Genomic DNA, 7,249 nt, shown 5'->3' on the forward strand with positions numbered 1-7,249 from the left:
TTTGCACTCTTCCTGGATGATACCCTTGATATCCTCCCACAACTCATCTGGTCTTCGCTCATTAGTGTTCAAAGCCTCAAACCTGTTCCTGAGATGGTTCTGAAATTCAGGTGGGATAGACTCAAAGTCATACTTTGGTTACCTTGGATTTGGTTTAATTTACCTCAGCTTTAGCTTGAATTTGCATATGAGTAGTTGGTGTTCTGTGAGACAGTGTTCATTTAGGGTGTGTCCAGAAATATTAGTTGCCTTAGTAATTAAGAGGTGGGCTCTTGATAAAAAGGGTTTTTTTTAACCTCTGGCCTCATATTAAGAAGCTGCACTGTAATCCTAAAGAGACTTGATTCAAATTCACCACCTGGTGCTCTGGAGAAGGATGGATGTAGTATTAATTAGGTGAGCAAATCAAGTAATACAGAGTATGGTGGGTATTTGGCTCTGTAACATGTAAAAATTGTGCTATTAACCAGAAGGCCATAAATCTGCAGTTCAAAGCCACCAGCATTCCCAATCAGGAAGATAATCACCTCCTGTTGTTTTGAGGTTTGGTATTCTTGGTTTAAAGATGTCCATTTAAATATATAATTAGAAGGTGATGTAGTCCATTGGTAATTGTACTGCTAACTCAAAAGCTGCATCTCTCTGGCTGTTGGAAGTGACCAGCTCTTCTGTGGGAGAAAGATACTCAATCTGCTCCCATATGATCTACATCCAGTCTCCTGTGCAATTAATTTACAGCCTCTGAAACCTAATGGAAGGTCAGTTATGAGTTGGTTCTGACTTGACAGCAATGAATGAATTAGTAACACTAGGCCCTTCAGTTTGTTATGGCCACTTGATTTCCTAAATAATTAAATGTAATTTAATACTGAGAATGTAAAGTGTAAAATACTGACTGATAACATGGAAGGTCCTAGAATTGACTTTAAAAACTCAAACTAAATGACTTGTATATAGATATCTGTATAGATTTAGATCTCTATTGGAAGCAGGAGTGGCATCCACTTCCTAAACAACATACCTCTGGAAACTCTATGAACTTTGATAAATGTCAATAGTTGTAGAGAGACTTCAGGCCTTTTGTTTATAAGGTCGCTATGAGTCATGCTCGACTGGAAAGCAATCATCAACAGCAACATCAATTTGTAAATCTAAATATATAAAAGAGTCAATGTGCAACCAATGCAAAGTTTGTTAGATTCTTCCCTTCCTTTTAGAAGAATTGTGCGCATCTCAGTTGTTACGGGAGCCAAATTGAGTGCAACACATAACAACTCAACATCAGAATCCCACCCTATCTTGTGTCATCCTCATCATCTCCAAGACACTTGAGCGCCCAGTGTTACAGTCATTGTATGAATCCATCTTGTTGAGCATCTTCCTCTCCTATGTTGGCCCTCCATCTTTCCAAACATGGTGTCCTTCTCTAGGGACTAGTCCCTCCTTAAGTAACAACCTGCCCAAAGTATGGGAGACAACGTCTCAGTGTCCTTGTTTCCCAGGGGCAACCTGGTCACAATTTCTCCAGGACAGACTTGTTGTTTTGGCAGTCCTCATCTTAACATCTTGTTGTTATATTTCCCAATGAGTCTGTAGCTTGCTGTCAGTTCTTAGCAAGCTGCTGGTGGATGGAAATTCTTTTTGTTTTAAACAATATTTGTTTAAAAAGTTTAATTTATTGTGATGTTGTTAGCTACCGTTTGAGCTGGTTCCTGATATATAGTGATTCAGTAGGCACTGGAACAAAGTATTGCCTGGTTCTGTTCCATGTCTGTATCATTTGTGATCTACTTGTTCTGATGCATATTTTCATTTGACTCATTTTTAGAAATAGATGGCCAGGCCTTTCTACCCTCTTCAAGTCCACACACACACACACACACCCCAACCAAGTTTATTGAAGTAAAATTTACATAGGAAGTTCAACATAGTATTCAGTGACTTTTCAGAAAATGTATAGAGTAGTGCAAACATTACTAAAATTTATTATTAAAAATTTCTATTGTCCCGAGGGAGCTCTGGTGGCCTAGTGGCAAGAAGCTGCACTGCAATCCCAGAAGTATGTGGTTCGAATCCATTAGATGCTCCACTGAAGAAAGAGGGGCAATCTCCTCCTGTTCCAGTCAGATTCAATTTGACAGTACAAGCACACAAAATAATAAAATTTTTAAAAAAATTCTATTGTCCCATAAAAACATTCCTCTGTTTTAATGCTGCGGCAATTAAGGTATTTTTTCTATAGTGTGGTAGGAAATGGGTTGAATTGGAGACTTTGAGATGGTTTTCCTCTTATTGCTATCATTATGTTTTATTCTCCCCTTGAGAGTCATTATGATAGAAGCTGTCCATTACTGTTCCTTTACAGCGTGTTGTATGCACATGAGCACATTTAAGGTTCTTAGACTATGCTATCCTCATCTCCATATTTTGAATTTTTTTTCTGCTTGAGAACCGTGACTTTAATCCGTATAAAGAATAGGGACTAAAAACTAAACCCATCTCCCTTATGTCAGTTTAAGCTCTTGGAACTTAAAGATTTCCATTTTTACGGAAGGAGACTGTCTCCCCCGTTTCCTAAAGAGGGGCTGGGAGATTGATTCCTGGACGTTTGGGTTAGCAACCCCAAATAACACACTATGGCACCAGCGTTGTTGTTGTAAACCGTCCAGTTGGAAGCTACCCATAACTGCTTTTATGGTGGATTCTAATTTCTTACCATTTTGTTGGCATCATAATGCAAACAGGGTTCTTTACAAAACAAATGTTACTGTCAAGCTAACTGACTGAAAGCAACCAATGAACAACAGCTCTAACATTGCCTTCCCCCTGCACCGTCTTCACAATGGTTGATATGCTTGAGATCACTGTTACGGTCACACTGTCAATGCATTTTGTTGAGACTCTTTCTCTGACTTGGAACTTTCTTACTCTGATTTTTCCCCCCCAAGAACTTACCCCTTTTGAAAAGGTCCCCAAATATGTGGGATTGAGCCTTGTCTCTAAAGAGTATCCTGGTTGCACTTTATCTAAGATAGACTTGTTTTTTCTTATGGCAGTCCATGAGCCATTCAGTACTAATGGAATAATACTGTTGTTATGTACCATTGAGTTGGAACAGACCTATGCCTGATCCTCTAGATAACCCTCTGCATTTTCTTTCAGAGACAGTAAATCATGTGGAGGGATATTAGTTGCCCATCTCTCTTGTGGAGCAGCTGGTGGGCTCAAATCACTTGCCTTTGGGTTGGCAATCCAAGGTCATCCACTACTACTAGGCCATCAGGGATGTTTGTTGTTGCTGCTGTGTACCATCAGGTTAGGACCCACTCACAGCTGACCATCCAATGAGTTTTCAGAGGGTTGATTGGCCATCTTTTTCCTGCAGAGTAACTGGTGTATTCACATCGTGCGCCTTTAGGTTGACAGAGCAATTCTTTTATCATAATTATTTAGGATTATTATCAATTGTTTTATCTTCTTTAGGCCTATTTTCTGCAAAATAAGAACAAGATAGGGAGCTCTGGTAGTCTAGTGATAAGGAGATGTGCTGCAATCCCAAAGGCACACAGTTAAAATCTACCAGCTACTCCCCAGGAGAAGAATGGGCAAGCTCCGCCCATGTGATTACTGCCTTTGAAAACCTGCTTGGAGGGTTACCTCTGAGTTGGTCCTGACTTGATGGCACACAAAAACAGACCACCAGAGCTGCCTCGCCATCAGGAATTGTTGTTGTATACTGTTGAGATGGAACTGAGCCTTGGCTGACTCTCCAGCAGGAATTGTTACTATTATTTATATTTTAACTGTAATGTTCTTGTTAGGTGCTGTTGAGTCGAGCATCACCTATACAGCAACCTTTTGAACAAAAGATCTGAACCCTGGCCTATCGTGTGCCATCTTCGCACTTGCTGACATGTTAGAACTCATTGTGGCAGCCATGGTGTCAATCCACCTGGTTGAGGTCTTACTCCTTCTGTGACCCTCCATCCTTCCGAGTATTATATCCCCATCTAACACCTCGTATATAACCCTCATAACACCATGCATGAAATATGTGAGGTGAAACCTCATCATCTTTGCTCCAAAGAGCACTCTGGCTGCATCTTCTCCAAGACATATTTGTTCTTTTGAGAATCCATAGGATGTTCAGTGCTCCTCTCCAACACCACAGTTCAAAGACATCAATTCTCCTATCATCCTTATTCATTGCCCAGCTCTCAGATGCATAGCAAGTTACCAGAAAGACCATGGCCTGAATCAGACGTACTTTAGTCCTAAAATTGAAATCATTATTCCTCAATTATTTGGAGAGGTCCTAACTTAAGACTTATATTTTAATTAGTATTCAGTTTGGTGGATCGCCACTTTAAAAAAGTTTTTAAGCTGAACTTACAAGCTTATTAGAAAAATTGGATGTTCACTTTTCCTTGTCTTTTGATTTACATTCAGTAAACCCATAAATTTGACACATTTCTGTAAACATTAAACACTTTCCACATAAGTAGTGAAAAAACCAATTTGCATTATATTATTTGATTCTCTCAAACACATCAGCACTTAATCACTCAAATTACAAATTTAATCAATGTTATAGGTTTTTTTAATTATACTATATTGTGCTGAGAAGTTAAGATTGTGAAATTATTTTAAATACTTTGTATATCTTAAAAACAGCTAGAGCAGCACAACAATCATAAACTTACAAAATTAATCCAACTGAGTTAAGAATTTGAGTCCACAAGTAGTGGTGGAAGGGAAGTGCTTTTCCAGGCTCTTGATTCTAATTCTCTCTTAATAGTAACAGCTTTGTAATATCCTGCAGTAAGGTCTAAAACATCCTAATGAAGTCGGTACTCAATATTAATGGTATAGTTGTCATTGATTTGAAGATATTGAGGAAATGACACATGTGGTTACCAAAACAATCCTAGAATAATATCTTAAACTGTGATTTAAGGCAAAAAAGAGTCTTTCTTTTTGAACACCACAGTTTAACTGGAATCTTGCCACATTGAAGTATATTTTGAGATTGATGGAGCCGAAGAACAGCCATTTTGGGAGACAGTCTGCACACAGATGTCCTCTAAGAACCTATCCAAAAGATAGAGTGTGTGAAGAGACCTTTTCCCTAGTTCTGCACATGTGCAAGGGACTTGGAGTCTTGCACACAAGCTCAAGATAGAATCTCTTCCTATACAAACACTTCTTTGTTCTCAACCGTTTTTACTACAAAGAGCAAGTTTTAATCAGGAACCGATAGTGCATAGTATGCAATTCCTTTTTCTTGCTTATTTGTCAGGAATCCTTATTCTTATCCTTGAGTTCATGGAACAAGGGGTATAAAAATAAAGCAATGCAGTCACTCAAGGCTGCTGCAGTCATCTTCCCCTTTCTCTGTACATGTGCTTATTTGTGTATCTTTTCTCAAATAATTTTCTCCAGGCACTTAAAAAGGTGTAACTGCAACAGAGATAATCATGACATTAATTGTTGCTGTTATATGACTTCAAATGGATTACAGCTCATAGTGACAAGAGATCTGAACTTTGCCCTGTTCTTTCTGTGCTGTCCTTACAACCTCTAATATGCACGAGCCCATTGCTATAGTTACTGTGTCAATCTGTCTGGCTAAAGGTTTACCTCTTTTTCTTCAATCCTCCATGTTTCCCAGTATTATTATCTTTTCCTATTGTCTTTTTCCATCTTGACAACATGCCCAAACTATATAAGATGGAGTTTCACCATCCTTCCTCTAAGGAGCACTCTGGTTGTACTTCCTCCAAGACAGACTTGTTACTTTGGCACTGCAGAGAGTATTTCAGTACTCTTTGCTAACATCACAATTCAAAGGCATTGATTCTTTTTATGTGATCCTTGTTCATTGTCCAACTTTCAGATATATAGCAAGAACTTGAAAAGACCATGGCTTGGATCAGGTGCACCTTAGTCTTTAAACTGATACTGTTGCTCTTAAGCACTTTAGAGAGGCCCTTGAAAGTTGACTTTCCCAGTGCAACATATCTTTTGATTTCTTGACTGCTGTTGCCATGAATGTTGATTGTGGGTTCAAGTTTTTTATAAAAAATGGAATAGTTGATAACTTCTATCTTTTCTCCACTTATTATGATATTGCATCTTGGTCCAGTAGTGAGAATTTTTGTTTTTTTTTGATAGTGAGATGTAAGAAATATTAAAGACTGTAGTCTTTGGTCTTCTGCAGAAAGTCTGTTAAGTGCTTTATACTTTCTTCAAGTCAGATTATGATGTCTGAATAAGGTTAAATTATTGATAAGTCTCCCTCTAATTTTGATGCCATCACACTCTTCTTCATATAGTCCAATTTCTAAGTCATGATGTTAAGGAGACCTGAAACCATGTCACATAAGATTTCCTCCAGGAAAGCAGCAAAATATTTCCAAAAATTTGAAGAGGAAGAATGAGGTGTTGTTTTTTTTTTAATGCTCTTAGAGAACCAAAATTCAAATGGAAGTTACACAAGCACCGGATTTTAATCTGAGGTTTAGTTTTCTCAAACTAAAACTCAGCTTGAGAAGCCTCTGCTTAAGACTAGCAATGGGACTGTGGCCACTTATATTCTAGAAGCCAGTGCTGACAGGTCTTTCTACAATGATGAAAATGTTTTATATCTTTGTTGTGAAATAATTTCACTACTTGGTAGATATAGCACTTAAAATATGACTAGTATGACTGAAGAACTGAATTTCTATTTTAAGTCTAAGTAGCCACAAGGCTCCAGGAGTTGACAGCATACCAATTGATTTATTTCAACAAACAGATGCTGCCCTGGTTGTACTCACTAAATTGTGCCAAGAAATCTGAAGGACAACCATCTGGCCACCTGACTGGAAAAGATCAATATTTGTTCCCATTCCAAAGAAAGGTGACCCAACAGAGTGTGGAAATTATCAAACAATATAATATCACATGCAAGCAATATTCTGCTGAAAATTATCCAAAAACGATTGAAGCAATATGTCAACAGAGAACCACCAGATGTGCAGGCTGAATTTAGAAGATGTCGTGGTACTAGGGATATTATAGGTAATGTTAGATGGATCTTGGCAGAAAGCAGAGAATACCAGAAGAATGTCTATCTGTGCTTCATTGACTGTGTAAAGGCTTTTGACAGTGTGGCTCACAACAAGCTATGGCTGACTCTGAGAAGAAAGGGAATCCCAGAACATTTGATTGTGCTAATGCGAAACCTATACTTGGACCAAGAGGCAGT

The sequence above is a fragment of the Elephantulus edwardii genome, unplaced genomic scaffold (genome assembly GCF_000299155.1).
Source record: "Elephantulus edwardii isolate Elephantulus edwardi_28Jun2011 unplaced genomic scaffold, EleEdw1.0 scaffold00098, whole genome shotgun sequence".
Taxonomy (NCBI): Eukaryota; Metazoa; Chordata; class Mammalia; order Macroscelidea; family Macroscelididae; genus Elephantulus; species Elephantulus edwardii.